Below are 22555 nucleotides of genomic sequence, written 5' to 3'. Positions count from 1 at the left end.
TGAATATCTTCCAAACTGTGCAAGTTTAGGAGATATTCACTGTACCTACAGGTAAGCCTTATTATAGGCTTACCTGTAGATACAAGTTAAAAAAAAAAAGAGTTTACTACCACTTTAAAAGAGAGAGAGAGAGAGAGAGAGAGAGAGAGCGCTCTTGTGATTATGAAGGTAAGAGCTGGGCCTTTCTTAGTAATGTCCTAGCATCAAGGCAGGACAGGGAGATGCAATCTTTGGGAGTTTTTATCCAGGCTTCACGAGGCACATAAATGGCCTACACCTATAGCAAGGGCTTTACTCAACTTTGGACAAAGGTAGACAGTTTATTATTTACAGATGCCCTTTATCTGCAAAGGCAGGTTGTAGGTAAATATGAACTATGCCTTTAAGTTGGCCATACTTGTTACAATATGAATTGTACAATCTCCTCTATAGTTACCAAAACGATGTAATATGTAATACAAATTACACTCCAAAATGCATGGTAAATCTAAGGGCTCATGCACTTGGGCGGATTGGCTCATACAGCAAAAAAAAATGGTGTCTTTGGCCGACCGGGAGGCACAGGTGTAGTGTAGAGTCCACTGCCAGAAACCTGTCAAAATCAATGAAGGTGGCAAAACTCCTGGGTGCTGCACACTGTTTTGAGTGTTACTCCCATCTTAAAGTGATATTAAAGGCTTGGCTTTAAAAAAACAAAATAAACAAACAGTTATCTGCTCTGTGCACACCCAATCCTCTTCTCGGGTCCCGGCTCTCCTAGCCCCTCCCTCCTGCTGAGTGCCCCCAGAGCAAGCAGCTTGCTATAGAGGCACCTGAGCAGGCTTGTTCCCAAGCCACTACTGTGTGCCCATTCACACGAACACAGCTGCTGCTTGGCCCCACCCCCTCTTTCCTCGTTGGCTTACTGGCTGTGATTGACACAATTGCTGTCTCAGCCAATGAGGAGGGAGAGTCCCTGAGGAGCCAAGGCTCTCGTCCACATCGATGGATCGTGATGGGGCTTAGGTAAGTATTGGGGCCGCTGCATACAGAAGGTTTTTTATCTTAATGTAAAACAAACTTCTGCCTTTAGAACCATTTTAAGCTTTTTGCAAACAAGGATGTATACCCTGAATGCAGGAATTTTGCTGCCTCATTGATTTTGACAGGCAGGTGGCATCGGCTGGATGATATACCTGTGCCTCCCTGGTGCCCAAAAACTATGAGCCACACCGCCCATGGACACGAGCCCCAAAGGAGATTATCACTGTATGCTTCATCAGAAGACAAAGCATTTCAAGTGTGCCTACTCAACATGCTGCACACACAGGCATGAGTGATGGATCGCGTTGGTTCTCGAACCCCAGTGATCCTCTGTTCGTATCATTGAAAGATCCTACTTCCATACAGGTTTTGCTTCCAACTTGAAGCAGTGTTCAGTGCCCTTAGTAAATACAGTAGGTAATGTGGTACCCTTGTTATTGCCATATTGGATGCAAGTTTATTTTTGACCAAAATCTGTCAGTGAATGTTACCCAGATTGTTGGTTTTTCATTCTCAAGAATTGGCAGCAGAAAATCCTCTTTGATCATGATGTTTTTTCTCAAACCACAGCAGTAAGTAGGTATTTAATGCTTGGTGACAAAAGTGGATGGATTCATGCTGAAGATGACAATACAAATGGGTTGTTGTATAATTCATCATCGTATATACTGTACATGGAAATATGATAATCTTCCTACATTTGTAGTGCTAAAAAAGCCATGGTAAACTTGTAATTCACTTTATTAAAGCACTGAGACCTAGCATGCATTTAGAATATGTAAGATGTAGTATCTGTTCCTAAAGCTGGCCATACACTGTTAGATTTTCTTCATTTAGCCTGCAGACTGAACAAAAATGGGAACAGATTTTTCCATCCAGGCTATACGGCATGGATTGACGAATCTCGCTCTGTGCTTATTGTATCTGATTGGAGGCAGCCACAGTTTGGCTTAAATTTTCTATCCAGCTCATTCAATTTTTAAACTGCATGTCAAGTGGGATGGGGCCCACGTGGCCACCCACATAGCGACTTTATTCTGGTTCATCAGGAGATCGTCACCATCTATGTTGTATTGGTTGCTAAGGACATTTCTCACGTCCATCCATTCAGCTAGGGAGAGTTCAAAATGAAAGAAACCAGCCTTCTTCCTCAAAATTTTTTTTGCTTGCAGGGCAGACTTTTGTCAAGTTACCTAGCAGATTCCGTATATTTGGTGACTACAAACGAATGCCCCGTACACACGTTCCGATAATCGTACGACAAAACTCGCTTTCGACCTGATCTCACGATAATCTGATCGTTGGTACCCAGCTTTCGACAGCCGATCACGACAGTTGGTCCAACAAAATCTGAAGGGACAAACAGGAAAACTTCTGTCGTACGACAGCTTATCGAACGATAATCGTTTCATCAATACAGTATGCGTACGCTAAAAATCGATCGACAAATACCACGCATGATCGGAAATGGTGAAATGACGTTGCACGAGGCAGGGGTCAGACATATATGACATCACTTCCTATACGTAGCTACGAAAAATACACTTGGTCAGTGAATCGTACGAAGAAAATCTGATGGTTTGTACGCAGAGTTGGTTTTGATTTTTGTAACATGCAACAATTTGCGAAACATTAGTCGTACGATTATCGGAACGTGTGTACGGGGCATAAAACTTAAACTTGGCAGGACCATTTGGAATTTGGAGTTTCTCATTGGCTTGAGGTTGTTGAAGAAAATTGCCTCTAAGCACTGTTTGTATCTAAAAATCACAAAAAATAAGATAAAAGATTTCTAGGGAAAAAAACCTGTTCATAGTGAGGCCTACAATATACCTAAAATGACATTTTAGTTCCTATGTGTGACTGCTTCTCTACTCTGGCATGTCTTAATTTCGTAGGTCCAAGCCAAATAAACTAAAAGGGGGGAGCCCAGCTGCAAGGGAAACTTGATTTTACCCAGAGTCCAGCTTTGTAGCATCTCTAAACCTAAAGGCTTGTACACACTATAAGAAAATCAGATGAGAATTTTCGTCCAAGGAACTTTTGTACGGTTTTCGTATAGTGTGTTCAACTTTCTACAGCCGATTCTGACCTTCTGAATGAATTTCCGAAGGGACCAGCTCCAAAATTGTTCTCAATTGGGAACAGAATTAACGATTTTTGTTTTACTGGTGTACCATTTTCGTACAAGAAAAATCAGAAACGATAGACTGTGCATGATCGGAAACCCAAACCACAAAAAAAAAAAAGCATTTGTCGTATAAGAATTTTTTTTACGAATTTTCTTTTTTTTTGGTTTCAATTTTCTGTTAGACAACAAGGAAAATCGGATTTTCTTTAATGTGTACCTTGCTTAAAGCGGAGTTCCGGGCACAAAAACTATTTTTTTTTTTTGTGCCCCTCCGCTAGATATGCCGCACCTGAAAAGGAATTGGATAGTTATTTTTTTTTTTTTTTTGTTTACTCACCTTGCAATTGAAGATCGAAGATACTCACCTCAGAGTACTTCCTCCCTCGGAGCCGCGGCTCACCCCGTCACTTCCTGTCTCGCTATGATTCCTGGGAGCTGAACGTCACAGCTCCCAGGAATCCATGCGAAGGCACCGGCCCCGCTCGTCATTTCCGGGCGACGCCGCATTCCTCTGTTAAACAGCTTCTGGGCATGCCCAGAAGCTGTGGAGGAATGCGGCGCCGCGCCGGAAGTGACGAGAGGGGCCGGTGCGGCGCATTCTGGGACAAGAAGACGCGGAAGAAGACACAGAAGAGGACCGCGCCGGCTTCAGCTGCCCACAAGAGAGATGGAAACACTGTGGAAGAAATTTTATAAGGAAGTATTTCTTCTAAAAGGTAAGTGAGAACCGGGACAGATCAGAGGCTAGCCATTGTGGAATGTGCTAGCCCTGACTGTCCCGGGGGTATGCTTATTGAAAATTGACTTCTGTGCCTGGAACTCCGCTTTAAGAATAAAAATGTAATACATTGCAGTTGACAAGGCTTTCCCCTTTACACAACATACCGCAACATAAAGATACAAAACATTGTGGGGTGAATGAGGCATATACAAAATTATTTGAATTCTATGTGCCCTTGCAGCGAGCTGTGCGGATTCAGTGCGATAAAAACACTGGTCACTGCACGTGATGTGAATGAGCCCTTAACATACTTTCAGTTCGATCATTAGAAGTGCTCATTTGCTGTACTGTATCTAGACAGAAGCAGCATTTCCACCCTAATGCTGGCCATACTTTTTTTTTTTTTTGAAAAATTATTTTTATTATTATTTGTAACAAGAAAATACAGACAATACAAGAAAGAAAACATTGACAAAACATGACAAACTACCAACCTCCGTACACAGGTGGGGCGGCACAATAAAACAAAGTGTAGAAACCAACCCAGACGCTCGGGGTCAACGGAACCAAAGTCCTCAGCACCCTCCCAAGGCAGGAGACCACCTCTGACCAGTAACGCTGAACTGGTGCACAGTCCCAGAACACATGATGTGCATCCACTGAAGTAGCCGAACAGCGCCAGCATTCAGCGGAGGCGGTTGGGAAGATCCTGGCCAACCAGGCAGGTGTATAGTACGCCCTATGAAGGAACTTAAATTGAATAAGCCTATCCCTGGCCGCTACAAAATTTTTAAGGGGTCGATCCACATATCCCAGTCCTCACCTTGTAGGTCAGGAATTTCTGCTGTCCAGTGTTCCCTACATCTAACAATACCTGGTGGGGTCAGTCGGAACAGGTCTTTGTAAACAGTAGATAATGTTTTACAAAGGTCAGGGTTAGTCAGCATCAGCTCCAGGTCCGACGGCACCGGCTCAATCTTGGAATCAGCAAACTGACTCCTAGAAGCGTGACGTAGCTGTAGGTATCTGAAAAAATAAGTCGTGGGCAGGTCATGGCGAGTTCGTAGGGTATCAAACGTAATCAAGTCTCCCTCGGTGGTAATGTCCCCCAATGTCTTGATCCCCACAGTGGCACACACCATAGGGTCCGGTAGCCGATAGAAATGAGGGAACTTGGGGTTCATCCACAAAGGGGCAGATGAAGAAAACCCGAAGTAACTGGGACACGTCAGCCTCACAGTCTGGCCCCACGCCTTAATCGTTGCCCTCATAGAGGCTGTCAGTGGCAGGTCAGAACCCACACCTCTGAACAGTGCCAGACGCAGGCTCTCGTAGGACCCCAAGTGGGTAGCTTCCAGAACCGTAGCTGAGTCCTCCATATCCGCCCGTAACCAATGCCTTGCAAACACCATCTGTCCTGCCAGGTAGTACTTACGCCAGTCCGTGAATGCTGGCCATACTTTGATTGAAAATTCAGCCTTTCCCTGATGAACTGGCTGAATTTCAATTCATTTATAGGCAGGCTGGTTGTATAGAAGTCGATCTTTTGATTGACTTCTCTAGTCCCAGCCCGTGTTGTTTTTTTTTTTTTTATTTTGCTCGATCCGTGCCGGCTGGCAACACTGATTATAGTGTTCTGACCGTGGGTTATTCCCCACTGTTAGGGGAATCCCCCCTGCAGAGCTATTGCATTCTATCAACACTTAGTGGGTTAAACATGCTGCTTAAAGTGGCTGTTTTTTTTTTTTTGGAACCTGCAAGGTAAATCCATAATGTGCTAGTATGCATTGCATGCTAGCACGTTATGTGAAACTTACCTTTAAAACAAAGCCTTTCAGCGGCAAGCTGTCACCGCTGACCGCTGGGAAGGCTTCTATCTTCACCCAGTCTTCCTTCTGGGTTGGCGGACTTGGCTGTGTGAGTGGCCGCAGCTGTGATGATGTCACTCCCACGCATGCTCGCGGGAGCTGCCGTTTAAGGCACAGGACTTGTAAGGAACAGCAGGGGTACCCATTCCTTCAGAGTGCATGCATTGGTGACCTCACCGGCTTCATGTACAGTAAATATATCCTAAATGGTGCACGTTTAGGAGATATTTACACTACCTATAGGTAAGTCTTATGATAGGTACAAATTATGCATAGGAGTTTACACCACATTAACCTTTCCCATTTCATCCATTACATAAAGTGAGGGGTTCTGTAATCCTCAGTTAGGATCAATGTAATCGAAAAAATGCAGCCCAGTCAGAGAGCACAGGACGTTATCAACTGATAAGATTTTGGACAGAATCAACAGGCAATTTGTTTTTTTCACTTAACAGATATAACCAAAAGAAGTCCCAAATAAGAGAACTTCATTGTTGGCATTTAATGACTACTAGCCAATAACCAGAGTATTCTGCAGCTGGATGGAATAATCAGTTATCTGTATTGGGTGTTGTCTAAAGCTTGGGTTACCGTCATCTTTAGGGGATGAAGTTTTAATTCTCTCATTTTGTATGTGCAATTTACTGACGAATAGCATTCATGTAAGAAAAAGGGAAAGAATGAGTTATGTTTTCCTCTTTTGTAATGGAATTAAATCCTTTAAAAAAAAGGCGACAAGTCGTTCACATTCTCAGTGTGGGCCTGGAGCGTCGCTTAGGACGCTTGTCAATACGGTACAGAATGCCATGACATCACTTGAGATCATAATGAACTCTTGTGTTGAACAATGGGACGTGTGTGAGATGGGAGCCTGTTTGTCTGTAGAGAAAACAAGTGTATAGGACCAGGCCAGGAGCTCTCTGCCACTGCGGGTCCCTTTTTCAGCTAGCTTCACATTTTGTGCTATGCAGGAAGGCACTAAAGCACGGCGGTTCAATGAATCCTTAATGGTACCCCAATCTACCTTGCTAACTTGCACAAAACCAATGGTTACAAAGGGGGGGGGGGGCATCATGCACTTCTTTTGTGTGATTTTTACACATCGGGTAGCCCACTGAAACAAATGTACTGTCCTAAACACAACGCACCAAGACTCACTTGCAGCATCGCATAGGTGTGTACAGAGTCTTAGGCCTCATGTACACTGGACGTTTAAAAACCTCTTCTGGACGCTGTAACTTGACAGCTAGTGAGCAACTTAAAAAACGTCAGTTTGACCACTTTTACGTGCCACGTTTACAGGCGTTCAGCAGCGTTTTCGTTTAGAAGCGTTTTTGCAAATAACAGTTTTTACTGATCCCAAATCGCCCTCTCCCTCTCTCTTGTTTTCCTATTACAGACTGATATAAATGTTTCTACTGCGTTTAGACACGTTTGCAAGCAATTTGGGATTTTGAATGCCTATAATTTTCCATCCTGGACGCATTTTTTTTGCGTTCAATGTAATGCCTTTAAGTTCCGGTTCACACTGCCACGACTTGTCAGGCGACTTGGTCGCCTAACCAGTCATGCTCCATTTTGTGCCATGGAACCATTCTAATCAGAACGACTCAAGTCGCTCCGACTTAGAAAAAAGTTCCTGCACTACTTCGGGGTGACATCGGATCGGCTTGCATTGACTTCTATTATAGAAGTTGTTTGCAAGCCGCGATGAAGTCGTGCTGCACGGGGCGGCTCAAAGTCGGTGAGACTTTCAGTCGCCCCCAGTGTGAACCGGCTTAATGTAAGGACTATAAAAAAACTGAGTGTACATGGACAGATAAGATAACATAGAGGAGAGTTCAGGGGCCCAGTATCAGCAGCAGTGTACATGAGGCCTTAATGGAAATGTGAAGTATTCTCATTCCCTAAGACAAAGCAAACAAATGCAGCATTTGTATAGGCCCAGCTTATGCAGTTCACCCTGCGTCTCTTTCTGTTTGTGGTTGGCAAATACATGCTGAGACAGGTTTTCCTACTAAGCTTGTCAGGTCCTAAATGAATATGTAAATGGTCCGCAATGTCTTCTGTGTAGGCAGGCTGTGTTTGAATCTATGCTGTCTGAGCACGATTAAATAATAACGCTCGTTCATAAGGTCTCACCTTTTTTGGTCATTGTGTTACATGATCATCAGAATGCTGTTAAAGGCACCGTGCCATCTGCTCTATGTACAGAGCTGAAGGAGACTCTGTATTTATGTGTCATTTGCTTTATCCATTATATAGTGCCTGATATATGAAACGTGTGCTAAAGGGTACATTTTGTTTAACTAATAGTAGCCGATCAGCTTTATTTTTCCTAAAAGTTTTTATTACCCCCCAAGATTTTAAATTCCTCATATGCGCGTGTTGTAGCTTGTACTTTTGTTAAAAAGTATCCTGTTCTTTCTGTATTTCTTCCTTTGTGTGAAACAGCTGGTGATCCTGCCAGTCGGCTTCCTTTCCTATTTCAAATTGACCACACTAGACAAGGAAGCACAACCTTCCCAATGTGGTCAGTTTTCTGGCTGTGCTGGGAACACAGCCTGCCTCTCCTCCAGTGGTCAGACTTGTGCTGACACGCCTCCCTACCCTGGAACAATGTGTATTGCTCTTTTTCTGCTGCCTCCTGACTCGCCTTGCTGTCGTCTCCACACCCTCCTCCTATGTAGCTGAGAACAGAGCTGATGTGATCACTTGTTAAATAAAGATGCTTTACATTTCTATTTTAGACTGAATGGGTTGTTTTTCAAGGTGAGGGTTCACATATACTTTACACAGACTAGCAAATCATGGCTCAAACTTCAGCCGATTTCTGTGAATCACCCAGTATTCAAACTCTGGGTGGCCACACCAACACCGGCCAGCTCAAGAAAATGAAGGGGGGCGGGCATAAAATGTCAGCTTTACAGTGACCACCAATCAGGTGCCACCTCTCAGGGTACAAGTGTAATACTAATGAGCGTGGCTAGAGGCATGGATAATGAGCATGGAGAGGCATCTATGGGTTTCTCTCATTCACAAATAGAGTAGTGTTGAATTAAAACAGATGCCAAGTTTTTATCGCTGTGTGTTTGACCCTTTTGAGGAGATTCACCTTGACTATTTGTCAGGGTGACCATTGTCCCCAAGACCTAGAATGGGACAAAATCTCAGATTTACAGTCTCTTCCAATGGGATTGCCTGTTTTGGAGACAACTGTCCTACTTTGTAAAGTTTTCCTTTCACTACCTATTGCGTGGCTATACTTTTTTTTAAAGTGGTTGTAAACCTGAGACCTGAAATATGAACAAATCATATCCCTGTATAGCAGTGGTCGCCAACCTTTTTGGACCTCACAGGCCTTAGATTTAAATCCCACGGACCACTAATATGAATTCTACACACCTTATACACCCAATACTCCGGCTCTCTGCCCCCCTCCCCCTGGATCACACTTCAGTCTTATACACATAATGCTCCGACTCTCTGCCCCCCTCTTCATCACACTGCTGCCTCACACAGACTTCTCATTGGATCTCCCCTCCTTGTCCAGCCATATGCTCGAGCTCTGTGCTCCCTTTCACAGTCTCTGATCAGAGCTGCCATTGGCAGTCCCCTACTTCTTCACTTCCCGATCTCTGTACTACTCCCGGCGTCTCCCTCTGAGTTCACAGGAGCCAGAACTACAGAGGAGGCATCGTGTATCAACGCTCACTGACAGTATTGACTGTTAGGGTGCTTTGAGAACAACATTAGGTGGTATACATCCGCCACAATGTTGATTTGCGGCAGAACTCCTGGGAACAACTCTGACTCTGTGTATCTTCTGAGGCCAGCCACTTTCCTGTCTAAATGCTATAGGTGTTGCAGCCTATTGCATTAGGTGTGCACCCCAAAGCTCAAAGGCAGTGGATGGTGTCAGTAGGACAGAGGATGGTGTCAGTCAGTAGAGCAGTAGTTTTTTGTCTTTATTATTTCTTTTATAGTGTTTTTTTATAACTTTAAGTGCCCCATTGGGGGGCTTTAGTGAAATATCAGGGGTTTAAACAGACCCCTGATAGAGGGACAGATAGAAGCCGGCAGCACTGTGGGGGGGGGGGCTTGGGTAGCTGGGGGAATTTACGCTGCATGGGGTGATTAGGGTGTGCCCAGGCACACCTGGTGCACCCCATGTGCACGCCTATGGTATATGCAAGGATTTACACACACTTTATCCTCCACTCTTGTGTCAGGGAATCCGAATACTAAGCTCTGGTACTTGTTAAAGGGTTAAGATCTCACTCTTCCCGAAAGGGCCCTCAACAGAACAGTCTCTGTGCACATGCCAAATGGCATTCTAAGGCCACGATTGTGGTCTTTCCACACATAGTGTTTAGAACAGTGAGCACACTGCTTTGTATTTTCTTCGGCCCAGATTCAGCTTAGAAGGTCAGCAGTAGAAGAACTTGGCTAGTGGGGGAAGTCCTAAGGGCTGAATTGTCCTACCTGAGAAAAGGGTGCCTTTAAAGGAAAAATATTCCTCTACTTTCCTTTCTGTGTTGAGTATAAGGTCTCCTCTCCAGTGTTCATTATCAGCTGGTGAAAATCTACTTCTTTGTGTCCATAGCGTGTAAAAATAGAATTGATGGATTGAAAATGGCTGCTGGAATGCTAACTCTTCCACAGCTGCCAGCTCTGAGAAGGAGCAGCCGGAGTGAAGGGAGCTTTTCCCAGTTACGGCCTATTGTCCACATTGTGCAACTTGAAGGCGTCACAGGAAGAGATACTTGTCCTTTTTTGTATTGAAATTACTGCTGGTTTCATTAACTTTTATGGTCTAAGATAAGGCTGTAATTGCATTACCATTCTCCCTGTGTAACAATAAATAACAGTTTAAATGTCGAGCAATTAACCCGCTCTGTTCTAGAAATCGGTTTCAGTTTTCTCTCGTGTCCATTAGAGCTGTACGATTCTGGATAAAATGAGAATCATGATTTTTTTGCTTAGAATAAAGGTCATGATTCACGCCGTAGCGTCATCTTTTACATTTTACTAAAAAATTTGGCTATCTTTACTGTCTAGTTTTTTTTTTTAATTCATTAAAGTTTATTTTTTCCAAAAAAACTGCGTTTGAAAGACTTCTGCGCAAATACAGTGTGACAAAAAGTTTTGCAATGATCACCATTTTATTCTCTGGGGTCTCTGCTGAAAAAAAAAAAAATATATATATATAAAATGCATAATGTGATAGTATGCATCGCATACTAACACATTATTTGACACTTCCTGCAACGAAGCCCACGTTGTCCCTGCTGCCGGCCACATCCATCTTCCTTCTGGGTCTGCGGACTCCGGCTGTATTACTGGCCGGAGCCGCGTGACATCACTCCCGCGCGGGAGCTGCCAGTCACGGCACAGGGCTCTGAAGGAATGGCACGGGCGGCCGTTTCTTCAGAGTGCATGCGCCGATGACGTCATCGGCTACATGCAATGTAAATATCTCCTAAACAGTGCAAGTTTAAGAGATATTTACAGCACCTATAGGGTAAGCCTTATTTTAGGTTTACAACCACTTTAAGAGGTTGAACTGCCCTCCTTTACAGACCTACCGTATATACTCGAGTATAAGCCGACCCGAGTATAAGCCGAGACCCCTACTTTTACCACAAAAAGATGGGAAAAATCATTGACTCGAGTATAAGCCTAGGGTGAGAATGCAGGGTGACTGGCATGGTGCAGGAGAATGCAGGGTGACTGGCATGGTGCAGGAGAATGCAGGGTGACTGGCATGGTGCAGGAGAATGCAGGGTGACTGGCATGGTGCAGGAGAATGCAGGGTACTGGCATGGTGCAGGAGAATGCAGGGTACTGGCATGGTGCAGGAGAATGCAGGGTGACTGGCATGGTGCAGGAGAATGCAGGGTACTGGCATGGTACAAGAGTATCCGGGGTTGTGGGCATACTACAGGAGATGCAGTGCTGTGGGCATGGTACATGTGGACCATGCCCGCAGCACTGCATCCCTTGTAGTGTGACCGCAGCCCTGCATAATGGCAGGTAGTGAAGCTGTTTCACTTACCTGTTCCCGAGGCGCCTTCATTTTAAAAATGGCGCCGCCCGGCGCCGACACGTCATTGCGCACGCGCCGCCGCCGCTCGTATACTTTCGGCTATTCCCGGCCTCTCCCGAGCGGCGCCGGGAATAGCCGAAATGACACGAGCGGCGGCGGCGCATGCGCAGTGACATGTATGCAACGGGCGGTGCAATTTTTAAACCTTAAACCCGTCGGAGCGGACAGGAATTTTTTTTTTTTTTTTCCTTGACTCGAGTATAAGCCGAGGGGGACGTTTTCAGCACAAAAAAATGTGCTGAAAAACTCGGCTTATACTCGAGTATATACGGTAATTTTATTCCTTAGATGCAAAAAAACGAAATGATGATATGTTGTGTTTATAGTTATCTAGTAGCCTTAAAGCGGCGTTCCACCCAAAAGTGGAACTTTCCTCATCTGCTCCCCCCCCCCCCTTCCAGTGCCACATTTAGCACCTTTCAGGGGGGAGGGGGAAACGGGTATCTGGTTTTGACCGGTATCCTTCCCCACTTTCGGGAGACACTAGCATCTATCAGTTTCCTCTGGACCTCCTTATCTTGGAAGCAAAATGTAATGGCCTAGCCAAAGAAAAATACACGTGTAGCACGGATAGGTGCTAGGTAGGGAGAGTGGTTTTGGCTCTGCCTGCCTATCAGGAGAGCAGCAGGCAAAATATAGCTGCACTCTGCTTATCAGGGGAGCATGATCACTAGTTTGGCCTGTTTAGTGTGTCTGATGTGTGATTCATCTGGGCTGAGGGAGTGTCCCCACTGTGTCCAATAGGGAGGCCTGTTGGACAGTGGAGGAAACCCAGCCAGTGACATACAGGCTTTTGTGACTCTCAGTGGGTTGGCACAGACAGTGGTGCATCCTGGGATATGCTATAAAAGCCAAGGATACATGTGGTAGGGTGACTTTGGGCGGGAAGCCAAGTTCCAGAAGGAGGGTGACGGCTGTCTCCTCTTCTGAAGCTGTGGAAGGTGGTCACAGGCAGTCGGCCTAGTGAACCAGAAAGTGTGGCTGAAGCCAGAGGTCCAGTGGAAGCTGACTAGTGGAGTTGGAGGCAATGGTGGTTCTGGAAAAACAGTGTCCGTGAGTACAGAACAACTTGCCCAGGGGTCTGCCAGAAAGGGGACCACTCCAGAGGCTAGAGTCAGCGGATGGGTGTCAGCACACAGGCATTGAGAGTAAAGGGGTTCCAAGTTAGAACCCTGAAGAGAATAACCAAGCAGGAACCTTTTAAGTATCTTCACTTTAGTGGCAGAGTGAAGCAGCGGCCTTGCCGCATTCTACAGTTAGCTGTCCTCAAGACTGTGAATAGTTAATAGTTGTAGTATCCCACTCATCCCTTCTCCTATCCAAGTTCCAAATAAAAACACAAAAACAACATTCCCTGGATTGATTGACTGAGCCACGGACTTATATTGCTGTTTATTTGCTATCAGTTGCTACGGGTAACCCAGGGGAATCCAGAAAGTGCAATTTTCAGCAGTCCTCTAGGGGGCAGCGCTACACACGGTAAGTATAATATTATTATTATAATAATAATAATACCATCCTTATATATATGCCATCCTAAATTCTTGGTTTCAACTTACACCTCGCTTAGAAGGTATAGCCTGAAGATGGCGGTACAGTATGCGGTGTAGGCGAAATACGTGCAGTCACCCCATGGTTAATCTTTTAAGGAATCCTATACATTCCTTCAAAGCAGAGGGCCACTAGGTTTATCCACTGCCAAAATATGTATGACATATATGAAAGGCACCTAATTGGCACACATCCTGCCCCTAGACTTCAGGGTAGGTCCGAGGACCCACACCCTCTGCCTGCTGTATGCAAACTATTCTAGTGAATAGGGCTGCTCTACAACTGCCCCACAACTGCGCACAAAGCATGCGGTTACGGTGTGGTAATCCAACATTTAGGGGGTTAAAACAGGCAGTGAAAAGGCGATCCAACCCCTCTGGGTCAATTTATTCACATCGGGTTCAACTGAGATTACAAACCTGTATTCGGAGTCTGCTCACTAATGGACGAGTCCAGCAGAAGACCCTTCATATTATTATACTCGGCTCTTTGTCTTGGTGGCCAATCTGGGGATGTCATTCTTGCAGTTCCACATTTTCGGCGTAGTCATGGGTTGCTGAACAAAGTTCAAAGTAAACCTAACTTTTATTTTTACAGCAAAAGGAAGTAACAGTGGATTAATGGCCGTCACCTGGTGGTCGCTGATGAAAATTATGATCTGAGATTGTTCTTTGTCGTTCTCTTGTTTCCAGGGCAGTCTCAGCCTAGTCTTCTGGCATTCTTCGCTGACTTCATAAATCTGAAGGTTTTTTTTCCAGCTGTCATTTAGGAAGTGTAGAGGAAATACTATAAAAATCCACTCTCTGCTTTTAGACCTGACGGGAAAAGGGAGTTTTTTTCTTCTCCTTTTGGCCTTGCCGTTTGTTGTTCTAGCTCCTCTAGCCAAGTGCTAAATATTTCGGATTTATTTTGAAAGCTGTAATCAACGCCAACAACAAGGTGTGTGTATCGGAAATTTTCTAGAGAGTTTTTATTCCTGGATGTTGTCTACATGTGTAGCTTATTTAGAAGTAGAGGAGTATATATAGTGATTCTAGTAACTGGCATCATCTGTTGGAGCAAATGTATACTGGTATTGTCTGTATATATCTGTTCAGTCATACCCAACTCTTAGCGATTCTATGGGCGCCATGTCTGATAGAATTAAAAGCCTTTTTCTATAGATTCTATTATTTGCAAGGTAGGTCGCCAGGTCCCTAAAATACCCCCCCTCCCCCCCATCGCTCGACTTGGGACTGGCATGCAGAATATGATAACCTGTGCATTATCCAATTTGTATACACATACTAGCGTCTATTTACACAGGAGCCAACCAACCTACCAGCTGGTATTGTGAGGGAGGAAACTAGAGAACCCAGAGGAAATTCACGTGAACACAGGAATATTTTAATTTTTTTACATTGTATATATTCTACACCATTAATTAATTTAATATAACAAAGGCAAAATATGTATAAAAAATATTGCTTAACTGCAGAAGAGAAAAGTGAGGTCACTGATTTATTGATTCTGCCAGGCAGGGGTGCCTAGATTGTAAAATTGGCTTAACAGAATTGGCTTATAGTTTTTTTTTTTTTTTGGGCAGATTAGACATTTTAAAATCTATGCATTTCTCCCTTGTATTTAGCAGTTTAATGGAGTTTAGGATTATATTAAACTGTTCTAGAATGAAGGTTCATATGTAAGTATACATATCTCATACCTGAGGGGCCTCTGTGGAAGCTGACAATCACTATAGTAGTTGGTGCTACTACTACAGTGAGGGCCAGTTCACACCACATGCAGTCCAGTGCGTTATTATTCTGCATCAAAAATGCATGGAAAGTAGGTTTTATTATTCAGGATTTCTATAGCGCCAGCAGTTTTCGCAGTGCTTTACAATGTTAGAGGGAGACAATACAGTTACAATACAATGAAATACAAGAGGATTAAGAGGGCCCTGCTCAAAAGAGCTTACAATCTAATGGGGTGGGGCAGGTGGTACAAGAGGTTGTAAAAGTAGGGAATGACTTGATGGCAGATTAGTTGGCGGTGTGATAGGCTTCCCAGAAGAGATGAGTTTTCAGGGATCGCCTGAAAGCAGCTAGAGTAGGAGATAGCCGTACAGGTTGAGGTAGAGCGTTCCAGAGGATGGGAGAGGCCCTGGAGAAATCCTGGAGACAAGCATGGGAGGAGAAGACAAGGGAGCTTGAGAGTAGGAAGTCTTGATAGGACAGTTTGGGTGATATTTGGAGACAAGATTGGTGATGTAGCTCGGGGCAGAGTTGTGAATGGCTTTGTATGTTATGGTTAGTATTTTGAATTTAATTCGCTGGGCAATCGGGAGCCAGTCTAGGGATTGCAGAGATGGTTTCCTATAGCATAGTTCACACCAGTGCGGTCAGTTTTAGGGCGTTCCAGTTCCAGATTAAAAAAAAAGTAGAACATGCTGCATTTTTCCTGCATTAGACTGTACTAGAACATGGTAGAACACATAAAAATGCAGCAGAATGCACTGGAATGCATCAAAAGTGCATCATAAATGCACCAGACCCGAGTACAGTGAAGAAAGAAAAAAGCATCTGGAAATGCATCAAAAAAGCACTGAATGGAGACAGAAACATGTTAAAAATGCGCATGCAGAAACACATCTGAAACGGCTCTGGAGTGCTTTTTTGTGGCGTGAAAAAGCCCCAATAGACGCAATCTTCCATTCCTGTGCCAGGTGGCTTTCATTGTGCACACTGGTCACCAGGGGTCACTTGCTCCGCACCTTGTATTTTTTATTTTTTTAAAGAGCACAAAGTATTTTTTGGTTGAGGGATGGTGACCTCACAATCTTCACCTCATCCAATTAGAGAACGCCTTGTATTGAAAAAATATACATGGGGCTCTGAGAATGGCAGCAGGGCCAAGTGAGTCCCCCAATGGTTGGGGTGCAGTGGGGAAGCCACATGGCACAAGACCTGGAAGATTGCAGCTTTCACTGTAGTGGGGCCGAATTCTACGCGGTTTGTCCGCTATCATCAGGCATGAAATATGTATGAGATATGTGCCAAGCTGGACCAATGTAACTAGGCATTACAGATCATACGTGCAGTTTAGCTTTAACTTTCTTGTTGATTGTTTATTGCAAAATATGACTCTTGTTTGTGTTTGTAGCACAACTTCAAATAAAGCTGGAATTTTTTTTTTTTTTTTGGGATGTTGGCTAGGTTCCCATTTTTGTGTGTTGGGAACATGTGGCAAAATCATGTGCTTTTCCTACATGCACAGAAATGCATTGCCCTTTAGCAATTGCAATTGTATTGGCACCCCCATGCATCTGAAAATGTGAGTGTTTCACATGCACCAAACCCCATGATGTCACAGTCGTTTGGTGCGGCGCAGCTTTGGAAAAAGAGTAAGGGGCAACTTTTCCACATTTCTTGCACGTAAGGCACCCAATTGAAATAAATGGTCTGTCCTACATGCAACACATACGAATGCAAAGGAAAGGATGTAATATATTATATATATATTTATTTTTATTTATTTATTTTTGTGGTCTGTGACTTAATTGGAAACATCTTCCCTAAAGTAGCCCATAGATCAGTGATGCTCAAACTACGGCCCTCCAGCTGTTGCAGAACTACACGTCCCATGAGGCATTGTAAAACTCTGACATTCACAGACATGACAAGGCATGATGGGAATTATAGTTCCTGAACAACTGGAGGGCCATTGTTTGAAGACCCCTGCCATAGATTATGCAATTTTCTAATCTCCCACCACTAGTGGAAGGAAATAAAATTGCTTGATCACTGACTGTGTTGATGGCAGAATCTTTTCTGCAGTGCTATTGTGTTCTGCCAGCAGGGAGCATGGGGAGCCTTCCCTGCTGGCAGAACACAATGGTCACTGCTGGCAGCTACAGCCGCCAGTAGTAATCACATGTAAAAAATCAGAGAGGCTGGCTATACTGAGGTCAATCGATCAACTTCAGTACAACCAGCCTGCCCAAGAATGGATCCAATCTTGGCTGAACCAGCTGAGATTCGATCCATCTATGTCTTCACTTTCTATGGGGATAAGCAATGATAGGAAATGTCTCCAGTGGAGACAATGCAAGAAAATGGGTGAGGATTAAAATGCCTGTCAGGTTAGTATTACGGTATGTGTGTTTTGTTCCCTAGGACAATAAATAATAGGAGAGGTCGTCGTGTCACAGAAACAGGAAGTGAGGCAAAATCCCTCTAAAGAAATGGAAACTGGACAGAAGTATAACCACTTCCCAATTGTAGTCAAAATGTAAACGTAAAATTTTGCCTATTATTGGACTTTAAAAAAAAACACACATTAAAAAAGGGAATGTATCTAATTGGGTGGTCATATTCTCACGGCATTGTGAGTCTTTGTTCCCCATTTTATGATTAAGTGCAACTTTTATATTTTCTCCCTGGGCTTAATCTGACCTTTTTTTAAATTGCGAGGTTTTTAGTTGTTGGTTTAGTGTGTGAAAAGTCTCTTCTGCTACACCCTTCTGTGAGAGAGGCAGGATGGATTTTGGAGGGAGCTAATAATAGGATGGGCGTGTGACCTTCTCCTCTCCAGGCGTTTGTGACTATTAATTAAATCTGCCGTTGACATTTCTTAGACCATCACACGATCCTCATCGAGAACCTTTGGACTCTCTGGTGCCGAGCCATTTGTTTTTTGCAAATGTTGATGGCTCATTAATCAACAATGTGTATATAAGAAATTGAGCTTTAAAGTCCTCAAGTTTACAAGTGATTGAAAGAAAAGTGGTTCTTTAACGTCTGTAGTCCGGTAGGTCATATTAAAAGATGATTTATCTGGTTAAGTTGGGAGCAGAGGAGGACTGGGCTAGGGACAGTGCTGTATCTTGGCCTAGGCCAATAAAGCCCAGGTCTAGGGTGGCACTTTGCAGGGGGGCAGCAAAAAAGCTGCACACCACTTGAAAAAAACTAGCCTCCACCCGGCTTCCACACGAAAAGGGTCCCCGCCGGCTTGCGCTACACTTTTAGTTTAGTGTCAGTATTATGGGGCGAATTGGGCCAGAGGGCAGGGTCCAGGAGGTAAATCAGTTTGGCACCCCCATAAAGCAGTCACACTGCTACCTGCCGGTATGATAGGCTGCACTGATGGGGCTGTACTGATGGCCACTGATTAGGGCACACTGATATGCTGCACTTATGAGGCTGCACTGATGGGCAGTAATGAGGTGGCACTGATGAAGCTGAACTTATGGGAACTGATAAGGCTATGCTGATGGGCACCGATACACTGTGGTTGTGGTCTGTGGTGTACAGATGACAGGGCGGGTCATAAACCGGAAGGGGTGTGTCCTTTACAGGAAGGGGTGGGTCATATTTAAATTAGGGGGTGCACAAACTTAGTCAGGCCTAGGGCAGCACAAAACCTTAAAACACCACTGGCTAGGGACAGAGGGACTTTTGCATTCTACAAACAAGTGGCCACTGCCCCCACCTATAACTGGTGTTTACAGCAAGGAGCCCTGGAAGGGCGACGCATGTCAAACAAATACAAAGTGATTTCCAAGCTCAAACTTACCGACCAGCCAGTGACCAACCTAATTGACCTGTCTAACAATATTCATTAAGAACAGGGCTTTAGTTTGCACATATTTGCAAATATGTGAGTAAGCTGCAGGCCCTGTCAAAAAAGAATAGTGGCTTTTGTTGCCTAGGGTTCTTTGATGTCTGTAATCTGCTTTATCGTATTAAAAAGATGATTTATCTGGTTAAGTTGGGAAAATAAGAGGACTGGGCCAGGGGCAGGGGGACATTTGCATTCTATATTTCCAGCTTCCTGCTCATGTCTGTGATTTAAGCAAGGGGAGGTCTATCAGCATGGACTTTTATGGATTTTAGATGTCGTGACCAAATACTAAGAAACCCAAGGCAAGCCAATGCCGAAAAATGGGAAACCGTGTGTTGAATGAACCAATATCTTTTAGAAACCGTCCCCTTTCACCATGCCAACCAATTACTATGACACCATGGCACATTTTGTATGGTACTTTTCTTTATCTCACAGAAATATGTCCCTACCATGCCAGTTGGTTGTGTTTACCCCCTAGGCCTAAGGTTTCTCAGTCATCTACTGGTTGGGAATGATAATAAAACTTTCAAATAACAATGATCCTTCCTCTGTAATCCTCTAGTGAATTGTTTTCAGCCTTGGTCCTTGGGGATTACAAAGTTGGCAAGGATTCTGCTTTATGAAGGAAAAGCACAGCTGCAATGCCCACAGCAAATTTTCCATTGGAGAGCTTGGTGAAGGCAGTATACATGTTTATCTCTGTATTCAAGCCTGAATATTCCATCTCTGGTATTTAAAATTTGTGTGGCATCTGACGGTGGCAGATGTGAATGTATGAAGTGTGGTACGATTCCATTGTGAAAACCAAACAAAATATACAATTACCTAGTGCTGATTAAACACATATGTACATAGGTGTCTAGCAAACACATCAAGTGTAGCTTTACAATTAATCTTTTTGTTTTCTGAATGCTCTTGAAAGCATTGGATCTTGACTGGGTGGTTTCCAGGCTCTATGTACAGAAACCCTTGATGTCTCCAGACTCTAATAAAGTAATTTGATGTAAAGCATGTTTAAATCTCAGAGCAAATGTGGATGTGGTGTACTTGGATTTCGCTAAGGCGTTTGATACAGTTCCCCACAAGCGCTTAATTTATAAAATAAGGTCTGCAGGTATCGATAGCAGGGTTTGCTCTTGGATACAGAACTGGCTAAAAAGGCGGGTCCAAAGGGTAGTAATAAACAGCGCATACTCAGACTGGTCTGAGGTGGTAAGCGGGGTCCCCCAAGGCTCAGTCCTGGGACCAACCTTGTTCAATTTATTCATAAACAACATTGAGGTCGGGATCAGTAGTTCGATATCAGTTTTTGCAGATGACACAAAATTGGGCAGGGCAATAACTTCACAACATGAAGCAGATATCCTGCAGAATGACCTGGACAAAATAACAGAGTGGGCAACGACATGGCAAATGAGGTTTAACGTGGAGAAGTGTAAGGTTTTGCACTTGGGGACTAAAAACATAAAATCACAATACACGTTAGGAGGGGAGCCCTTGGGGGAATCAAAAATGGAGAAGGATCTGGGAGTATTGGTTGATGATAGATTAGGAAACAGCATGCAATGTCAAGCGGCAGCTTCCAAAGCCAACAGAATATTAGCATGCATAAAGAAAGGGATGCATTCCAGAGATAAGACTATAATCCTTCCACTTTATAAAACTCTGGTCCGACCGCATCTGGAGTATTCCGTCCAGTTCTGGTCGCCAGTCCTCAGGAGGGATGTGTTGGAGCTGGAGAGAGTCCAGAGAAGGGCAACTAAACTAATTAGGGGATTGGAGGACCTTGACTATGAAGAGCGTCTACAATCGCTCGATTTATTCTCCCTGGAGAAGAGACGTCTGAGGGGGGACATGATAGCAATTTATAAATATCTTAATGGGGATCCCAGCTTAGAAAAAAAGCTGTTCATTCGAAGGGATTGCATGAGGACTCGAGGGCATACAATGCGATTAGAGGAGAAGCGTTTTAACCTCAGGCAACGCGGGGGGTTCTTTACTGTTAGGGCAACAAGATTGTGGAATTCTCTACCACAAGAGGTGGTTTCTGCGGGTAGTATGGTGGCTTTCAAAAGACTCTTAGACTTACATCTCAAGGATCAGAACATTCAGGGGTATGGGAGATGATTACAGCCACACATGCCTACACAGGTTGAACTGGATGGACTATTGTCTTTATTCAACCTCACCTACTATGTAACTATGTAACTATGTAAATATGAAAACTTTTGTGGCTTCACAATGCTCAGATGTGTTGGCTGCATTGGTTCTTTTTTTTTTTTCACCTGGTGATCCTGCCAGTAACAAAATTCCAGTCCTAGGGTGAATATCACACTCACTGACTGGTGTGGTATTTATGGAGGAACAGTGGTGTAGGGCATTGTTGTGCCTAGCTGTCTCTGTGGACTACAGACCACCACCCTTCTTTATAACATAAATGAATGTGTACCGTCATTCACAAAGGGAGCTTGGGACAAGGAAGACAGTCAGCAGAGTCAGGAACAGACTGGTATTGTTAATAGATCAAACGGAAGCAATAAAGATCAATTCATTGTTAGGCTACGTTCATACTTTTGCATTGCGGGAACGTGTGCAAAATCATGTGCTTTCTTGCAACACACAAAAAATGCGCAGCCCTTTAGCAGATACACAGCTGTGCCATTAATTCTTATTGGCATCCCTGCGCATTTTGCTAATTTGCACATTAATTTATGCCCAAACGCATGGTAACAAAGTACCATGCATTTTGGTGCAGTTTCATTTTTAAAAAGAGTCTGGGACTCGTGAGTTGGGAAACCCATTAAAATGAATGGGCTGCTCTAAGCGCAACGTATGGGAATGCGCAAAAACACTGTCACACCTGCATGGTGTGAACAGAGCCTTAGGATTTATATACTCAATAAAGTATCTAAAAAGTAATAAAGGGTTGATGTCTGTTTTTTCTAGGGAGGCTCACAATCTATATATATATCCTGGTGAGGAGTGTCACCTAGACTAGAGAATAATGAGAGTACCAAAATTTCACAGATGTCGCCAGAACAGGAGATAACAACTGGAATTTCCTCTCCCTTCCTGTTGTGTCCTTTTGGAGAGAGAGAGATGTGCCTACATCTCCCTTTTACCTCCATTGTGGATTTTTCTTTTTGCTTGGAAAGATTTAAAGCAGTACTAAAGTCTGCATTGTGGTGGGTGGGTTTATGCCATAATATTATGCAAGTGTGCATTTATATAGCTGACTTTGCTGCCAACGCTGTCCCTTTTAGTAATTGTAAGCTTTTGGTCCATTGCCACTGCGGTCATGTTTGCCGGTTTCCTCCTGGTTTTGGTGTCTTCAGCCATCCTGATTGGCTGGCCCAGGATGATGTAACGTCTGTGCATGCCGAAAATGCGCTTTCTGGAAATTTGTGGCTCAGTGTGCAATTTTAAGAACATTGCTGGAAAGCAAAAACTTATATTTTATTACTTCTAGCAAGGATCAAACCTTTTTTTTTTTTTTTTGTAAAGAAATAACCTAGCAAGATCCATCTAAAAGCAAGGAAGGTATGCAG

General features: G+C 43.9%; 1 protein-coding gene across 2 annotated transcripts in view; it reads left to right on the top strand.

The window, feature by feature from the left end:
- Window positions 1-22555, top strand: part of PLPP1 (phospholipid phosphatase 1) — a 151251-nt gene that overhangs the window by 51761 nt on the left and 76935 nt on the right. The gene's annotated exons all lie outside the window — the stretch shown is intronic.

This window comes from Pelophylax lessonae (assembly GCF_965119305.1).
Source record: "Pelophylax lessonae genome assembly, chromosome: 1".
Classification (NCBI taxonomy): Eukaryota; Metazoa; Chordata; class Amphibia; order Anura; family Ranidae; genus Pelophylax; species Pelophylax lessonae.
The sequence above is the reverse complement of the archived record's forward strand: the minus strand, read 5'-3'. Positions and strand labels throughout refer to the sequence as shown.